Raw genomic sequence first — 20,346 nt, 5'->3', positions numbered from 1 at the left:
GGAAAATTCTATAAATTCCCACAAGGCAGAAGGAAATGAGTGGCATCATCAGTTTCCTTCAGAAAAAATGAGCTTAGCACATGTCTCACTGCCAAGGAGCCCTGTGTCTATCCTCTTCCTATAGAACTTGGGCTAGATACTCAGGCTTGTTAAGGTTTGTCCTCTACACCTATAGCTTCTTGATATACTTCCTTGCTTCTGGGTCCCACCAAACCAGGCACATGGTTGGAGTTCAACAAACACTTAGTGAATGTAAGAAATGAGTATGCTCACTTCTCAGGCTTCGTCTCTCCCCCCAAGAGCAGCCCCTTTCTGCCATTGTGTCAGCTACCTGAGCACGTGTTGAATTAATACCCAGTTGAGCTGAGGAAGATGAAGAAATTTCTTATTGTATTATTATTACGTGTGTGTGTGTGTGTGTGTGTGTGTGTGTGTGTGTGTTCAGTATGGGGTGGGTGTGGAGCTCTAAGGATAACTTTCAGGAGTAGAATCCTCTCCTTCTACTCTGGATTCCACCAATCAAACCTGGCCTTTAGGTTTGTAAAGCAAGTACTTTTACCTTCTGAACCATCTCACCAGTTCAAGATAAGGACATTTCATGACAGAATCGCCAGAATTCAGGTGGGTCCACATGTACTCAGACATCTCCTGGTTGAGTTCATCCAGGTTTTAAGCAAGACTCAACTTCTCCCAAGCATCCCAGCTTCCTTCCTGTCTGCCAATCAGACCTGTTCCTTACTCAAACTCCTTTCTCACTATTCCAGATTCCAATCATTGTCATCAAAAGAAAACATTTAGTGGCTGGAGAGATGGATCAGCCGGGGGGAAAAAACACTTGCTGTACAAGATAAGGACTTGACTTCAGATCCCCAGCAGTCAATTAAAATCTAAGCATGACAGTAGATACCTGTAACCCCAGGGCAGGAGGGCGGACACAAGCAGATCCCAGGGCCTTTCTGACTAACCAGTCCAACCAAATGGTGAACTCCAGGTTCAGTGAGAGATCCTGCCTCAAAAGTGAGGATGGAGAAGCAAGTGAGGAACACATCTGACATCAGCCTATGGCCTCCATACACCCCTGCCTGCACATACACGGTGCACACTCACACAAAGGCAAACTTTTAGTTGGCTATGGTAGCACATGTTTGAAATCCCAGTAAAAGGAAAATGAGGTAGGACACGTTTGTGCTTAAAGCCAGCCCAGACTATACAGTGAGAGCCCTATCTCTAACACAAACCAAATCCAAAACAAAATGAAGTAACACACACTTATTGAGGATCTGATCTCATTTGCAAATCTGAGGATTCAGTAAAGTGGGTCATAGTGCAGCACCTAAAGCTTAGAAACTTGTATGTGTTAGTTTTTGCTGTGTAACAAACAATTCCCAGACACACTGACATTATAAAATAAGCATTTGTTGATTGATTCACAATTGCCAGCTTGGCCATTTTGACTTTTCGTGTCCATGGCAGCTTTGTTTACCTGGATGATCTGTGATGGTTTTCCTGTTACATCTGGTAAGCTTGCATAAGACAACTCATCTTAGGTTGGGCAGCTGAGATCATTGCTTGAAGCGCCTCTCCTTCTCTGGCTAACACAGGCTCCTTACGTGTGGCCTCAGGGTTTTCTAACATTCCACTGGCCAACTCATATTCAGTAGCAAGCTAAGATTCAAATGGTTAGGACAGAAAATGACTCTTTTAAAAAGAATATTATTATTACTGTTTGTGCATATATGTTTTGTGTGTATGTACACGTAGGCCCTATGTACATGTTGGAAGTTAGAGAACACCCTTGTGGAGTTGATTCTCTCTAAAATGGGTTCTGGAAATCAAGCTTATGTTACCAGGCTTCCTGCTCCTTTACCCACTAAGCCATCTAGTGACCCTGGACACTGACCCTTGGCAGGTGAAAGCCATGGAACCGTGCATGGGAGAAACTGGTGTGGCCACATTGCAAACTGTTCTCCATAAGTCTCTTTGGGACAATGAGGGTGACACATGAGGAAACCAAGATGACGCAGCATCGGACTTGTGCCAGGAAAAGCGCGCAGGGAAAGGCAGCTTGGAGTTGAGCAGGTGAGAGGGAAGTGAGGGGAGGGGGCTGATGGCGGGAGGGGGAATGAGCAATGTGGAAATGCACTTGGAACGTACAGTCAGCAGTTATTGTGTAGCTTTGACCATGGCAAAGGGCTCATTTTCAGGGAAGGGAGAACCAGAAGAGTAGAATACTGCTCTGCAAACTGGGTGCAGCCCAGAAGAGAGAGGCTCTGTAGCCTCCAGCTGAAGTACACAGTGGCTACTTAAGATCTTACAAAGAGCACCAGTGATCCAACTTCAGCTGGCCACAGAGATGGGTGGGACAGAGGCTTCTGTTGCAGAATGTTAGTTTAAGATGTGTTGCATTGATTTATGTTGTGGAATATTGGTTTAATATGCAAAGATGTATAACAAATGTAACATTCTTTTGTGTCACATTTGATAACTCTGGGGAGCTGTGTTACTTTGCCTGTCTAAAATACCTGATGGATAAAGAGCTGGATGGCCCCTAGCTAGGCAGGATTGAAGAGGTAGGTGGGGTTGCCAGGCAGGGAGAATAAATGGAAGGAGAAAAAAAAGAAGATGAGGAGGAAGGAAAGGAGGACAGGAGGACATCAGGAGCCAGCCACCCTGTCACCCAGCTACACAGCCAGTCACGGAGTAAGAAGTAAAGAAAGGTGTATAGAATACAGAGAGACAAAAGTCCAGAGGCAAGAGGTAGATGGGATAATTTAAGTTAAGAAAAGCTGGCTAGAAACAAGTCAAGCTAAGGCTGGGCATTCATAGAAAAGAATAAACCCACATGATTTATCTGGGAGCTAGGTGGTGGGCCCCCCACAAAGAGTAAAAAGGAAAACAAAGCAAAACAAAGATAAAAACAAAACAAAAACAACATTTGGTGCTCTCAGGCTCCTGTTCCTCTATATGCATGTTAAATCTAACCATACTAGTGCTTAGCCTCCAGGGTTGTAACATTGAATTAGCAAATGTGTAAAGGGCTTGGCAGAGTTCTTGGATTCTCACAGTAAGACTAGAGAGGTTTTAGTAAAGAGTCAATAAGGAAGAGACAAGCTCATGTACACTGAGGCTCTACTGTCACTCTCTCTATAGTTTGATATTAATTTGTCATATTACATACTAATAACGTTTATGATATAATACAATATATAACAATATATGATAGTATTAATATTAATATTAATATTTTTGAAAGAGTCCAGCATTGTCATCTTCACTGAACCTAAAAAGTGTGTTAATTGGAGTGGCCTCCAATGGTGGAAGCCATGATCGAAAAAGACCCTGATTCTGGAATGGACCTGAATGGACCCATGAGTCCCGATTCCTGGTGTGGTAGCACCTAAGCACACATTGCCATTACAGAGCAGACTGAGGAAGAAACCTAGCATTTGGAAACCTGCAATTTTCTTTCTTTGCAATTAAGTTGTTTTAGTAAATTTAAAGGTAGAAATGTCAAACTTTCCTTCCCCTAAATGTTCTTGAATAACTCCTGTGTGGCTATCCTTCCATGATGCAATGCGGGTGGGGGAGATGGGAAAATGGAGGAAAGGTGATCCTGAGCCAGAAAAGTGCTCTGTGGACAGAGGTGGGGGGGGGGATGGTGGGAGGAGAGGCAGAAGGTTGCTCAAGCATGAGAACAATGTCAACGTATCTGGTTTATACATGTGCTGGTGTATGCATGCGTGTGTGTATGTGTGTGTGTGTGTGTGTGTGTTTACACCTCTGTGTGTCTCTGTGTGTGTGTGTTTGCTTGCACCTCTGTGTGTGTGTACTCATGTGTGTGTATGTGTGTGTTTGCACCTCTATGTGTCTGTGTGTGTGTGCTCGTGTGTGTATGTGTCTGCTTGCACCTCTGTGTGTGTGTGTGTGTTTGTGTGTGTATGTGCTTGCTTGCATCTCTATCTGTGTGTGTGTGTGTGTGTTTGTGTGTGCTTGCTTGCATCTCTCTCTCTCTCTCTCTGGAGATGGATGTGGAGATTGGTGGGCCCTTGGGTGTCAGCCATCAACCTCCTCCTTGTTTGAGACAGGGCCTCTGTCGTTTATGCTGCAGTGCTCGGCTCCTCAGTTCTGTGAGCTCCCAGGGCTTCTCCTGTATCCTCACCTTCACTGCAGGAGCAGTGGGATTGCAGACTTGCAATATTATACGAGTTTTGGGGACTCAAGCTCAGGTCTTTGTGCTTTCATGGCAAGTAGTTTAGCCATTAAGCCATCTCCCCAGCCTTGAATGTATGCACTCATATTTTCGTGTATGTGTGTGTGTGTGTGTGCGCGTGTGTGCGTGTGTGTGTGTGTGTGTGTGTGTGTGTGTGTGTGTGTTGTATGTATGTGTAACAGTGCAATTTCAGAGGCCAGAAAATTAACTTGTTGGAATTGGTTCTCCAACCAAATAGGCTTTGGAGATTGAACTCATAGTCTTGGGGGAAAGTGTCTTTATTGAGCCATTTCCTCAGTCCCCCTTACACACACACACACACACACACACACACACACACACACACACACACACACAGTGCCTTTACCGAGCCATCTCCTCAGTGACCCCCCATTCCTGCCATGTGCACACACACAGCTGGCATCTTTCCCAATACGACATTGTTTTCTGTGGCTGTGTGATTCCACATGCATTATGGATTAGCCTGAGCTTAAATTTTATGTAAAACTGAATTCTGAGTGCCAAGTAACCAACATGCAGCATTATGCTTGGAATACAACTTGTTTGTAAGCTGGACCAGTGCCCATTTAAAATTAGCTTAATACTTAATACTGAAAGTCAAAGTTTCAGAGCTCCATAGAAAGGGTTCTCAGAGTATTTCCTCTGATGGACCAGTCTCTAGAACATCCTCCACGGGTCCCGATGATTTCCAGGGACACTTGGGGACAGAGTAGAGTGACTGTGTGCAGAGTTCTTAGTTTCATTTTCATCTAAGTCCATGAAGTTGTGTTTGACTCCATGACACTTCTATGACCTTGCTGGAACCAGCCCTTGGATCTATTTGACAGTAAGAGACCCCCCCCCATAGATATTACTTTACTGCTTTCACCGTTGGGGTCCTCTGTAAGTTGAAGACAACAACTCTGCCCACAGGAAGGTTTCAGGGACCCTAGGCTAACTCTTCTTTACTGTGCAATTTCTGGTTGTTTGTCACCGGTGTCTCTGGGCTAATGTGCTGTGAGAATAATTTCTGTATGTTTTTGCCTTCCTTCTTCCCTGGCCTGCAAGTCAGCTGTCTTCATTTCCCTCAGGAATTGTCTTCCAAAAAAATTGGTGCTCTTGGCCCAGACCTAGAGGGCTTGGGCTCCACACAAAGGGAGGGATTTCCTTGGTTAAATTGAGTCTCTGGGGGCTAAAGAAAGTCAGCCTGCTGAGCTGGCTGACCCTGCTGCGATGCCAGCAGGAAATGGCTTTATTTTCTCTCTCTATCTTCAGAGCTGCCTGTTAGTTGAATTTCCACTCTTGACTCTGTGACAGACAGCTCAGGATAACCTTTACTCTAAGGCTTGTAAGCCTCAGAGGCATTTAGTTGAAAATGTCAGCTTCCTCCCAGCCTCCCTGTCCCCACCCGTGTGTCACAGAAGCAAGGAGAAGCCACTTCACTCTTGAGCTGCTCTGTTCCTTCAGGAAGCTCCCCCCTTGAATCGCAGTCCTCCTCTTACCTGAGTGTGGAACTGAGGGGGAAGGGCGCGGTGAGCCTTCTCTTGGTCTGTTCTGAGAGGATGCTCCTGGGGACTTGAACTCGAGAAGCTGGGCATAGTGGCACCAGAGGGAAGGCTGGGGCAGGATGACCACAGTGAGTTCAAAGCCAGCCTGGGCTACAGAGAGTTCTAGAATTGCCTTGACTAGAGTAAGCCCTTGTCTCAGAAAACAAAACAAACAACAATCATAAAAAGGAAACAAGAGGAAGGAAGTGGGAGCCCCCTCCCCCATCTCTGTGGCCCTGAAGCTAGAAGGATCTACACTGAGCTACTTGGCAGCCTGGTTACACAGACAGATGCCTTCTTGAACATGGCATTGTAAGTAATTTGAATAGTGAACTTTAGGCCACAAACATCTTTGACCCAGAGTTACTTTCCTAAGATATCTGTGGTGCAGAGGTTTCCAAGGAACCCAGGACCCAAAGAGGCCATTTAAGCCAGAAGACAGAGCAGGTTGTCCTCGATACTGCCAGGCACTGTGTAACCTGGACAGGGAAGAGCACTGGCAAGGAAAGCAGGTGTTTTTTACTAGCACGGAACACTCAACACCGGGCACTCACAATGAATTTACTCCATTTACCACTTTTGCTTTTTATTTTTTGAGATGGAGTCTTATGTATCCCAGGCTGGCTTGGAAGTCATTATGTAGCCAAAGATGACTTGAACTTCGGATCTTCCTGTCTCCACTCTTGAAGTGTTGGGATTACAAGCTTGTATGACCGCATCCGGTTTTATGTGGCATTTAGGGGATAGAGCCAGGCCACTGTGCATACTAGTCAAGCTATGCTTTTAGAAACAGGGCCCAGCCTGGAGTCCAGGCTATCCTGGGGATTCACACCAGCCCTACTGTATTCAGTCTCCCATGAGCTGAGATTATACGCGTGACCTACTGTGTCTAGCAACGACACTAGTTTGAACTCGGTCTTCCCATCATTCTTCCGTCTTAGGGTCCGGTGGACATGGGATGGTGGCTGCTGAGCCAGCTTGTCTTCATTACTGGGGTGCCAGCAAGAAAATATCTGCAGTTTTAGCAGCGCTGGAGGCCAGGTGTGGCGGGACGCACCTGTAATCTCAGCTCATGCTGAGCTGGCTAAATTTACGTCAACTTGTGACAGGCTAGATTCATCTGAGAGGAGGGAAGCCCAGGTGAGAAAAATGACTCCACACCATCAAATCAAAGTTGGACAACAGAAGGGAAAAGATCCCCAAAGAGACGGTACAAGAATCAGAGACCCACTTGGAGCCCCATAAATATGCTAAACTGAAAGCTGTAATGTATGCAGAGGAGCTGGCGCAGACTTGTGTAGGCCCTATGTTTGCTTCCTCAGTCTCTGTGAATGCATGAGTTTTGCTCATTTGCTTTAGAGGACCTTGCTCCCCTGGTGTTTCCATCCCCTCCGGCTCTCATACTCTTTCCATCTCCTCTTCCAAGGGATCCCCTGAGCTCCGAGGGGACATCCCACTTAGAGCTGTGTGCTCCAAGGCCTCTGTGTGTGTGTGTGCAATGTCTGGCTGTGGGTCTCTGTATTTGTTCCCAACTGTTGCAGGAGGAAGCTTCTCTGATGGTGGCTGAATGAGGAGGCATGGATCTACGAGCACAGAGGAATGTTATTAGGAGTCATGATTTTGTTCCCTTTCCTGTTTTAGACCAGTAGTATTTGGTTTCACCATAGGTGTCTGGGCTGTCTAGTCTCTGGTTCTTCATCACCTAACCGGTGTCAGGTATGGGTTCCCTCTCGTGGAGTCGGCCTGAAAATCAGACACTGGTTGGTAATCTCACGTGCTTTATTCTAACATTGCCCTAGCTTATTTTGCAGGCAGGACAGCATTGTAGGTCGAAGGTTTTGTGGCTGAGTTAGTGTTTTCATTTCACTTTTTGTATCCAGCAGAGTGCCTTTCTGTACCAAAGACACTAGAACATAGGGGTGAAGGTTCTATGCAGGCACCCTCTCAACCTCTCCACGTTCAGTGAGTGGTGTGGGTTACTGCAAAATGGGAGAATGTCAGCTACAGGCCTCGGGTGCTCTCTGACAGCATTCATAGCCCTTCCGTTGGTGGTGGATAGGGTTTGGGAGAGTTAAGACATCCCAAAGGTTTTTATCTGTTTACCAGATTCAGGGTTTTGATACAGAGGTGGGCAGGAATGGCTCTTTGTGGGGCTAAAGGCAGCCCAAGAGAAATTATAATTATGCTCCCAGACCTGTAACATTCCAAATTCTACACGGTCATTAAAGGTATCACCAGCCTTTGTAGCTTATTTTCAGAAATCCCCATTTGCAAGGCTCGATCAACAGAATGAACGCTGTGCTGGCTTTACTAAACTTTCTGGCTGGCTTCAGCTATCATAACTGGAATTGCTTATACCAGCATGACTGCCCTAACCCTTCACAGACAAAAACCAGAGAACTTAAAAATGTCCATGATTCTAAAACTCAAGTGTAGTTTAAAATGTGTTCAGAACAGCACTGACAGTATCTGCCCCTTTCATAGTAATGTTGTGACATTTAGACTTTGACAAGCCCATACATTTTATTACATTTTGTTTGTTTATTTGGGATGGTCCATGTGTACTGTGGTGCATGTCTGGAGGTCAGGACAAGTTACAGAACCCAGTTTTCTCCTTCCATCATGTGGGTCCCGGAGATTGAATTCAGGTTGTCAGGAATAGAGACCTTTCCCCACTGGGCCGTTGAAGTGCTCACTTTAAATAATTTTACTCTGCCAGTTCAGGACAGGACATTGAATTTGGGTCATTGTGGAAAGTTTGCACTAAACAGGTGATCTATTAGAGATGCCGCTGCCTGAGTAGAATCAAAGGGCCTGTGGCATCTTCTCACTGACTTATGCTCCTTTGTTGAAAGATTATGTCAAGTTGTCTATGCCCTGGTGTGAAGTGACATTTCAGCCTACTATTACTTCCGAACAAAGATTTCTGAACTTTGGAATCCTTTGGCAGGAAATCAATGGCATGGTCAAATTAGGAAGGTTCGTGGAGAATTTAATGATGTAACAGGGTAGAAAGGTAGAGTCTGGGAGTCAAGAGACCACAGGGTAGTGCAACCCCACGGGCCATTATGGGAACCAGGAAGGAGCCACCTGGAAGGAACCAAGTCCTCCAAATCTTAGGCTGAGCAATGTAGTTTACTCAAAGGGATCTTGTCCAGGGGGGGCTGACAGAATAAATACCCAGTCCTGTTACCTGCTTGGTGGCCAGAGGCCAGGCGAGGTTTCCATTTGTTTATCTAATAAACTGTGTGTGTGTATGTGTGTGTTTGTGTAAGTGTATATATATGTGTGTGTATGTGTCTGTGTGAGTGTATATATGTGTGTGAGTGTATATGTGGGCGTATATGTGTGTGTATGTGTGCATGTGTATATGTGAGTGTATGTGTGTGAGTGTGTGTATGTGTGTGAGTATATGAGTGTATGTGTGAGAGTGTGTGTGTGTGTGTGTGTGTTTGTGTATATAGGGAGGAGAAAGACCAGAGGGCAGATTTAGAAGATCATTTGTCAGGGATGAGTGCATTCTCATTTTGGATAAGCATATCAGGCAGCTGAATCCACCATCTCTCAGATACAGGAGAATGCTAAGCCAAAGAGCTAAAAAAATGTACAATTGAACTTTTAGGCCTGAAGGTTATTTTATCTCATGTTATTTTTAATCTATTAGCAGGAGCAAAAATGTAATCACAGAAAAGCCACATTACCATAGGTGAGTCATTTCTCACGTGACTCCTGGGGGCGGGGGATGAACTGAGGTCTTCTTTCACTTAGAATCAGGGCTCTAAGGCTATTGGTATTTGTGATGAAGACTTGGGCTGACAGCTGGCGTCCAGGGATTTAGTAAAATGGGAAGAACTATGGGCACAGGCTGAGTTAGGCACAGGGCTGTGACAGATGCAAAGAGACACTCAGGATACATTCCCAGATGAACAGAATTTAAACAATGTAGAAGTAGAAAACACGGAGGTAATGTTTTGAGTTAGTGGGAATTGATGATATATATATATATGCATGCTCACACATGTGTACACACACATTTTCAGACAAGGTCTCTCTAGGTAGCCCTGGCTGTCCTAGAACTCCTAGAACCTACCTCCCAAAAGCTGTGCATTGCCATGCCAAGCAAGAGTATATATTTTTAACAATAGATTGGTATTCCAGTATTATTAATTCTGCCTAGGCAGCATTTGCTTGCAGGTGTGTGTGTGTGTGTGTGTGTGTGTGTGTGTAATGGAGCCTGATAGCTTTCTAATCCAAGGGAACAACATAGGCCTGGGCATAAATCAGCGGGGGAGGGGGCAAGGGATGAGTGGTGGGAATCAAATGCAAGTTCAGAGTAAGAATGATAGTGCCATGGACAAATGAACCTTATTCTCTCTCCTCATGAAGGAATGGAAAAGTTTCAGATATTAGGAGATTGTAAGGAGTTGGATGTGACATGTTCCAGGCTTATGTATTTGAACACTAGGTTCACAGTTGTTTGGGAAGGTTAATGAACCTTTAGGGGGTGGGGGATGTCGCTACAGGAAGTGGGTCGGTGGTGAGTGGGCTTGAGGCTTATGGCCTGGCCCCACTTCCTGCTCTCTCGGCTTGGAGGTCTGTGGAGACGTAAGCAAGCAACCCTGGGCCACTGGTGCAACTGCTTCTGCGGACTTTGCTGCTTCCCAGGGTGTGCAGCATACTCACCCTGCTGCTCACATCACAAGAAATGAGACTGCCAGTCACGCTCTCTGTCTTCCCTGTCTGATAGAAAGTGGAGCTGTGTTTAACAGAAGCACAGATTTGATATACAGTGTAAGCAATAAGCCAGGCACACAGGTGCACGCCTTAAACCTCAGCGCTCAGAGGCAGAGGTAAACAGATGTCTGAGTTCGAGGCCATGCTGGCTTACAAGCGAGTTCCAAGATAGCCAGGGCTATGTAGAGAGAACATGCCTCAACAACAACCAAAAACCCAAAATGAAATAAACTAAACAAAACATGTATAGCAACGTTGTATATGAAAGAAATCTTTCTAGTGTCTGCTTTCTAGTGGAACAATCTTGAAATGATCAAGCTTGTGAAATTAGGACTCTCATACACAAGCTATAATGATGAGCTATAAAGCCAACCACCTCCCATCAGGTATACAGCCTAGTTAGAAAAATACAGAGGTCAGCAATAAAGGCACACGTGAAATGCCCTGTTGTTGCAGCTGCCAGGGTCTCAGGAGTTCAGGGAGATCTGTGTGTGTGGCGCTGGCAGGTTCTTGGGGAAGTTGAGGAGGCACTAGCTGGGTTGGGAAGGAGGCAGAGGATCTGACGCTTGTATACGAGGGAGTCTGGTATTTGCAGGGGAGACGGTATTTGTTCAGAAACAAGGTGAGACTCGGCCATCATGGGGCATCAGCTGGGAAAAAAATCCTAGGGCAATTTAAACAGCCATTTGGTTTCTGAAATATTTAGGTCATCAGTGACAGAAGCCCTTTCTGAATCACCCCACAAGTCACAACTAGAGCGTCGTTCGAATGCCAGCTCCACTCTTCCCATGAACTGATGGGGACCATTAAAGTTAATGGCACTATCTGCTGTTGGTTAGGAAGTTTATATTAGCGATGCCAATTGGAATCACTGACATTTGCTGGATTACAATTAGCTTCACTACTGAACACAGCCAAACACACTTAGAAGAAACTGAAGAGGAAGGACTAACTTGTGATTCAATCTATGAGGTTGGTGTTACCGTAATTCAAACCCACCAAAGACAAGACAAGAAAAGATATTACAGATCAACATTTTTCATGGATATAGATGCAAAAAAATTTAATAAACTTAAAGCAAAGAAGAATTTTAACACAAGAATTCAAGATCAGTTTGACTTTCAGGAGGAGGACATCTAATTTGCCATTTAAAAAGTTATATGAAGGCTGGAGAGATGGCTCAGCCATTAAAGGCTAGGCTCACAATCAAAAATATAAAAAGTTATATGAGCTTGGTATGGTGGTACATGCCTTTAATCCCAGATCTTGGGAAGCAGAGGGAGGCAGAATTCTGTGAGTTTGAGGCTAGCCTGGTCTACGTAGTGAGCTACAAGACATCCAGAGCTACATAGTGAGACTTTGTCTTGAAAAGCAAGACAAACCAAAAATAAACTCGTGTGTCTGTGTGTGGGTAAGTACATGTGAGTACAGGTACCTCCATGGGCCAGAAGAGGGACAGAGTATCCAGACTTACAGACAGCTGTAGCCCCCTGACATGGAACTGAGCTCAGGCCTTCTGCAAGAGGACTATATGCTCTTAACCACTGAGCCATCTCTCCAACCACTAACTTGTCTCAATAATGGACTAAAAAAAGACAAGTTAGTGATGTTTTTACTAGATGAAGAATAAATAAACATTTGATGAAATCCAATCTTCACTCCAGAATAAAAGCCCTTAGCAAACCTGCACTAGACCAGATGCCCAGAGATGTGGCTCTTGCCAGCCACAGGAGAATCACAGGCTGGGAGGGGGTAGGAGCTAAGGCAATGGACACTGGCTGTGGTGTGTCCTTGCTAGTGTGCAGCTGTGTTTCCGGAAGAAAGATGAGAAAGAAAATTTTCCTCTGTTGTTGGAACACCTGACCAGGTGTGAGCTTGAGGGAGAGAGGAGGAGACTCAATCCCCGATTGAGGAATCACAAAGCACTCAGGTCTTGGTCTGGGAACAAAACACACCCTACTTTTAGCCATCTTTGCTCTGGACATCTTGGTTTTGGCAAATCCTCCTTTGCACCTTCATACACATGACAATTGTGACATTTGGGGGTGGGCTGGGTCCAAGGAGTGGATCCTGGGCACGCTAACTATAGAAAACAATGAGGACTATAATAAGTGAAATGAAGATAACAACAGTTTCGTTGTGCTTTGTTTAGAAATTGAGGAAGAACGAAGAACAAGCAGCCACTCTGGCTTTTGTCGCTAACAGTAACCAAGTCTAACGGTCCAGTCCCTGGATCCCTTCCTTCCCCAGAGGCTGGGGATGCCAGATTCACTCTCTGAGTCTCCCTGTGGCAAAGCCCCACCTGCCCAATGTGCTAGCTTAAGCTTTGGGTTCACATATATGTTACATGTACACAACCATACAGAGGCCAGAGGAGGACGCTGGGTGTCCTGATCTGTCACTCTTCACCTTATTCCTTTGAGACAGGGTCTCTCACCGGAGCTAAGCTGGCAGCTGATAAGCCCCAGTAGTTTTCTTATCTCCAGCTCCTTCAGCACTGAGGTTAGGGCTTTCACAGGGATACTGGGGATTAGAACTTAGCTCTGCAAGTTTGTGCAAAAAGTGATCTTACCCACAGAGCTGTCTCCTCAGCCCCAGGTGTAGCTCAGTCTGGCTCTGAACTTGTGATCCTCTTGCCTCTGTCTCTTCAGCATAATTTCCTATCTGTCTTAGGTTTCTACTGCTGTGATAAAGACCAAAACCAAAAACAAATTGGGAAGGATAAGAGTCCATCACTGGGGGAAGTCAGGACAGGAACTCAAAACAGGGCAGGAACTTGGAGGTAGGAGCTGAAGCAGAGGCCATGGAGGAGGCTGCTTACGGGCTTGCTCCTCATGGCTTGCTCAGCCTGCTTTCCTATAGAACCCAGGACAACCAGCCCAGAGATGGCTCCACCCACAGTGAACTGGGCCCTCACACATCCATCATTAATCGAGAATATTGTCTATCACAGATTCAGGCAAGGATTCCATGAATGAATAACATCGAAACATAAAAGGAGGCTGCAGTACCCAGCTCACCTTGAAGATCCCAATGCTCAGCCAAAGTAGATGTTTTGGTTTAAAAACATTGTTTTTAAAAAGTAGAGCATTATCAAGACCTTAAAAGCTTTATATCCATTGTGAATCCAATCACCAAAGCCTGCCATACCTCAAGACTGTCTACAGGAGGCATTTTCTCAGTTCAGGTTCTTCTTCCCAGATGACTGATGTGTCAAAGTTAATGGCACACAGAAAATCTAACCAGCACACTATCCAGCGTGTGCCACCACAGCCAGATCAAACTTTACAAGATTCATGGATGGATGACAGAGGTGTGCTCTGAGCATAGAGGAGCAGGTGTTTGTCACCAAGCCATTGAGTCTGGTGGTTTGAATAAGAATGGTCCCCATAGGCTTACAGATTTTAATACTTGGTCACCGGGGAATGACAGTGTTCGAAAGGGTTAGGAGGTGTGTCCTTACTATAGAAAATGCGTCACTGAGGGTAGGGTAAGCTTTGAGGTTCCAAACTCAGAGCCTCTGTCTTCCTGCCTGTGGACGAGGATGTAGAACTCTCAGCTACTTCTCCAGTACCATGTCTACCTGGGTGCCAGTGTGCGCCCACCATGATAACAATGGGCTGGGCCTCTGAAACAGAAGAAACGCCAATTAAATGCTTCCTTTCTAAGAGATGCTGTGGTCATGGGGTCTTTTCACAGCAACACAACACTGACTAAGGCCCCTCGCCGGTGGTGACTATAGTAGTGCACCTCTGTGACTGGCTCTGCCCATGCCGTGAGCTCTGCTCTGCTGCCTGGAGCAAAGTAACACCATTCTAAGGTCAAGGATTTCTCTCTCAGTTTCCCCTTTATTTCTCACGAACCTTTCATAAGCAACTTGGCTGGCCAATGTCCTTGTACCCCTTCAGTCTCTGCCTGGATGGCACATGTGCAACACGTTCAGTGTCCACCTAGACATAGCTAGTCCTGGGACAAAATCAACAAGACACCAGAAAGTGCACATCACAGGAAGCTTTTTTTTTTTTTTTTCATAAAAGGTAAAAAACGAGCCAATACTTACAGATGAAAGCAGTTTTAGACACGAGGGCTTTATGGTCCAAAATGACTGCATGCTTCATTACACAGCTTTATGACCCTTTCCCTCGCAAAGGGCATTTGTTTGGTAAAAAATAGTTATTCATAAGGTCCAGTAGAAAAGTCTCAGTCATATAGAAAAACTGTAACTCTTATTGCAGCCGGCATGAAGGTAGATTTATACTATTGTTTGTCTGAATTCTGTTAAACCATACTCTGCTACCTCAGAATGCTGTTCTTGGTATAATCCAACATGAATTGCATACATGCACACATTCAGACACATGTGCCATGATGTTAAAACAAAACATGGAGTGTTCAAAACACTTTCTTTTGAAGTTTGCTGGCTAAGTGATTGTATTCATGGGCTCAATTTTTTTAGTTTTTTCTCTCTCTCTCTCTCTCTCTCTCTCTCTCTGTGTGTGTGTGTGTGTGTGTGTGTATGTGTTGGTACTGGGATTAAATCTAGGGTTTGTAACATGCTTGCTAGGCGGATACTCTGCTACTAAACATTCCCAGCCCCACTCAAAGTACTGATTCAAAAGAGTAAAATACCTTGGGAAGACCCTAAATGTCTATGGAAGAATGTATGGACATCCTGAGGCTACTGTCACTATAGAACACTGTGCAGCAATCACAGTGAAGGATTGCCCCATCCTATGAAAGGCATCTCACCAGAGCAGAGAGACACATAAGAAGACATGCAATGTGTGCATGATTACATTGCCATGAAGTTCTGGGTCGTTGTTGAGTTAGAAACTGGATGGTAATATCTTGAGGTAGGGTAGTCTTTGGAGACTGGATTGACATGGGAACTATATATATATATATATATATATATATATATATATATATATTCGCAGTTTTGAAACCAAAATATTCACTAAAAGGACAGTATCCTTGGAGCACAAGAGACTCCCAAACCAAGTTTTCATCACAAAGGACATTTATTTGCCCAGAGGGACAAAAGGCAGGGATTAAGAGACAAAGACAGAAGATGGAAGATGAGGGAGGAGAAAGAAATAAGGGAAAGGAAGAAAGGACAAAGGACTTGGAGGGACAAAGGACTACCTCTGGATAGAGAGGAGATTGACATGGCCTCTAGGCAAATGGCAGTTAGGATGAGGTGTTTAATTCTGAATGGACAGGTTCATTATGGTAGCAAAAGGGAGCTTTTGATTGCTGGATTTCTGTGCTTTGATAGCTGGACCTTGGTAGTCAGCCTAAGGAGGAGGAAGTGGCCAGATAAGGGAATGGACCTTGATGGCTAGTGCTTGGAATGTAATCTAAAGGATTTTAGCAATGCAGAGGGGATGGGAGAAGGGCAAGGCCTACCAGAGCCCCTTCATTTACTTTATGGCTGGTGGTTGAAATCACCAAGATGAGTTGGGTGCTGTGGCCACGCTCTTGGCTCTAGAGTGTTGTTCATTCAGGAGTCTGTCTCAATCTGTGGTGACAAGTTTTAGGTGTCTCACTTGTCTCGGTAGTATTCTCTCTCTCAGCCATGGCACTCCAGTTGCACTTTCTCTTGAACTAGGCAGGGCAGCCACTTTTGCCTCAACTTTTGAAGATAGCAGGACTTAGAGCAGTGGTTCTCAACCTGTGTCCTCTTTGGTGGCCAAACAACCCTTTCACAGGGGTTGCCTAATACCATTGGAAAACACAGACATCAACAGTAGCAAAATTACAAAATAGCAATGGAAATGATTTTATGGTTGGGGTCACCACCACATGAGGAACTGTATTAAAGGGTAGATGCATTAGGAAGGATGAGAACCACCGCCTTAGAGACACAGTGGTGTCACAATGTGTGTATCTCATGGCAACGATTTCCAAATGACGGTGTTCCCTACTTCATATTTCTTCGGCCACCAAGGCCAAAGATAGCAGAAGTGCAACCTTCTATTACTTTAGCCTGGGTTAACTAATGTATTTATTCTATAAAACTTTACCTGCTTATTTATATACAATTCAAGGATGTTTTTGTGAGCCATGCTTTAAGAGAGAGAAACACTCTCTAGGGGCTCAGGTGGTAAAGTGCTTGCTTCACAAGCATGAAGACCACATAAAAAGCCAGGCAAAGCTTGCCTGTGCATTTGTAACCCCGATGCCCTGGGAAGCAGGGACAGGTGGATCCCCAGAGTTTGCTGGCCGGCCAAAAGAGCTGAGTCAGAGTTCCAGGTTCAGTTAGAGTCTAAAAGTAAGGTGGGAAGGCAGCAAGTGGCCCAGTGGACAAATGTGCTTGTTACCAAGTCTGATAGCCTTAGGTTGACCTCTGATTCCCACATGTACTATGGTGCCTGTACACTCAATAAACACAATGTTAAGAATAGTGAGTGGAGAGAAGGTTGAGGATAACACCGACATCTACCTTTGACCTCCATGTGCATACAAATGTGTGTTCTCATGTTCTCTCTCTCTCTTTGTCTCTCTCTGTCTCTCTCTCTCTCCCTGTCAAAAATCAACTCCCTATGGAAACTGAAGTCCTTGTTCCATCGCACTCCAACTCCAGGTAAAACGAACACACAAGAACAAAACAGAGTTCTCGATCAGACAAACTAAATTTCCCCCAAGGACATTGGGTCATGTGCCTTTGGTCTCTGCACCTTACTCATGACCTCACTCGTGGACACCTGTGACCATTCTGGACACACTTCTATCATTCCAGTCCATAGTATTTTAAAGGCATAGTATTTTAAAGGCATAAAATTCTGTTAATATGTGTGTGCTGAGAGGAATGTGTAAAGTCAGTCTTCAAAGGCAGAAATGGAAAACCAGAAAGCAAGTAAGTGCCCAACTGCGTCAGCATGCAAGGTTATGTAGCAGAGGGAAAGGGTCTATACGCCTGCTCATGTTAGAACAGAATCCAAAAGCCATGCGGCTTGCACCAACAATCTGTATTCTTCCTCAGAAGTTCAGAGTTGTAGTGTGAACAGCCAGAGACCACAAAAGTGTGAAAGGGAATGCGGGGTGAGAGAAGAAGTTAGAAAACAGTAGCCAGGATTGGGATCAAAAGAGCCAAGCCAGTAGCGGATCCAGGCCCGGGGTGGGGCTCAGCCTTCAGGAGCCCTGTAGCCTGAGCTAGGGAGGTCAGCGGTGCTCTGCAATCAGTGGTCCTGGCGGGATTTACAAAAGAAAGATGGAGTCAGGCCGTGGGCCATCCTACTGTAGTTTGAGTCTTTATAGGATGAAAGATCTAAAGCAAGCAAACAACAACAAACAAACATGAGGCTTTCAACCTCTTGCTCTGGCAAACAGCAGCAGGCTCCCCGGGCAAGGCAGAGAACAGCGCTATCTTTGTTCCACCAACCTCTGGGCTCCGTCTACGGCTGTGTCCAGGAGGGGGACTGCTGCCAATCTGTTCATATTGTCCCTTTGCCCAGAGCGAAGCTCCCTCCCCCACCCATGCCCTCCACTTGCCCTGCCCCTTGAGTTCCTACTGGAGCTTTGTGGGAGCCGGACTGCTTGGCTCAGCCTCTGAAGGGCAGGAGTAGGGATGTCTGATGAGGGCTGACTAAGAATGTCTTGGATGAGGCCTTGGTTTCTCAGCCTTTAGGGGTTTTTGCTTTATTTTTTTTTTCCCTCCAAGCTTACAAAACAAGTCTTTATCTCTGCTAATTCCATAAGCAACATTCTTCAAAGCTCTTAGACTGACCTCCTCTAGTACCATCTCAATGTGCTGGTACCGCAGCAGAAACCAAGTGTTGGGCATAAATAAAGATAAACAGAAAATGAACAGCAAAGCAGCAGTTAGAAAAAATGATACAGGAGAAGATGAAGCAGGCCAATAATTTAAGAAGGCAAATGCGTCACAGTTGAGGATTATCACGTTTGACAAAGAAGAGAACCTCAGAGATGGGAGAATTGCAATAATCATCGGTTTCTTTCTCTATAGTATGCAAAAGAGTATGTGTAAAAATAACAGCTCATGCTAAGTGATGGGTGGGGCCTCTGGTAAGACAGAAGGGAAGACCACTGCCCAGAGGTGGAGTCAAGGGGATGGGTACCAAGGGCTAGGGAAATGTCACTCTCCCTAGCAGGGTCCCATCTCTCACAATGAAAGCTAAGGAGCCTACCATTTGGGAAGTCTTTTCTCAGCCATTTGGGGGCTATATTTGTAATGTTAAAGTGGTGTTCACTTAACATTTAAGAAGTCATTCCAGTAAGCAAAATGACCCATGAAATCTATTTTCCTTTATTCCTGTGGGGATCAAGTTTAGACAGGAGATTGCATGAGCCTGGGCGTGCCAGCAATGTCTTTGGAAAGGAGCAACTTTGACCTTTCACATTGCAGGGGCTTGTAAGGGTGTCCTGGAAGTGAGCTGGGTGCTAGCATACCGGTAGGAGGCTGTCCCTCACAACACCTTAGAGAGTGGCTTTCCCAAGCCTTGTTTGGGCCTTCTGAACTCTGGTTCCTTCTCTCCACCTAGCACATGCTGCAGTTTCCTCCTCTCCCCACTTTCTGAGGAAACTGGTCCTAAGAGGCAGAGAACACACCAACTTCCCAGCACCACAGATAACAGTGTGTCTCCTCCTGCACCTCTGCCCCAGCCCAGCAGTAAGGAAAACTGGAGTTCCCTATCCATTGCTCAAGTTCATCTGGGGCCATCTCTGAACTGAGATATGTTCTACAGGTGGCAGCCTGGACTGGGCAAGAAGGCCTTCCTTTTACTTTGCCTGTTCACACCGAGCAGGGAGGTGGAAACAAGGAAGAGTGTCTATCCAGATCCTGGGCTTACACTTGGAGAACCTACTCTAGGAACTGGTGACCTCGGAGTCTCTTGTTCAAATAGGCTTGTACCCTTTTCAGGGCCATTGAAGACCTTGTTCCTAGGTTCAGTGAATCTTCCCAGGGTCCTAAGAGGTGGTCAGCAGGAGGCTGTGGTTTGATGGAGTTCCACACGTTCACATATCATGTGAACTAAGGAGCAAGGGGCTTGTGGTAGCTGGGAGAGCTTTCTCAGTATCTTGACCAGCAGTTTCAAGGTTTTCCCCCATTCAGGAGTCCTTTATCAGCCATATTTTACATGGCAAGCTATGATTTGCACATTTCACAAACATTATCAAGAGAAAAAGCACAGCTCGTCCTCCAGCCTGCAACAACAGCCTGATCCTAAATATCCACTCTATTTCCTGAGCTTTTTCTGAGACAATAAGCCAGGCACTCTATGTCTTAAAATATGGAACAGCTTAACAAGTATGTTATTTACTTGTAATCTTGAAGTCTTAACTGGGATCAAGAATCTGCTTAACTGGTACATTCGCTCTGCTGTCACTAGTACCACAGGAAGGCTTCAGTAGCCTTTAGTGAAAGAACTGTGGCACTGGTGAGGGTTTCAGGAGCTTCAGGGACCACTAAGGAGGTTGCAGAGGCAGCTCCCATCTTGCAGCAGAGTTAAGTCAGGCCTTCCAAGTTTCCAGGGACGGCTGGGCATTTAGGGGGAAGTCAGCTAACTAAATATGGGTTCACTGTTCCATCCCAATGCTCATAGGTAACATGTGAGATGTGCATGCCGTGAGGCGTAAGAGGTCTCTTCATGTGCTGGCAGTGGGCAGTGACCAGGGTTTCCATGGTGCATGCAGAGCAGGTTTCTGTCCGACTTCAAGACTCTGCAGCTTATGTAGATGTCCTCCAGCTCTCCCCATGCTATTTATTGCTACCATCTGTTGACACTCTGCTGCTCGATCCTTGATGACTCTGACAACTACACACAGGCAGCTACATCCATTAGGAAGACAGAATTTCTCCTTCCCTACTAGAATGGGGCTCCCCAAGAACAG

This window comes from Phodopus roborovskii, unplaced genomic scaffold, assembly GCF_943737965.1.
Source record: "Phodopus roborovskii unplaced genomic scaffold, PHOROB, whole genome shotgun sequence".
NCBI lineage: Eukaryota > Metazoa > Chordata > Mammalia > Rodentia > Cricetidae > Phodopus > Phodopus roborovskii.
This window is presented reverse-complemented; position numbering follows the sequence as displayed.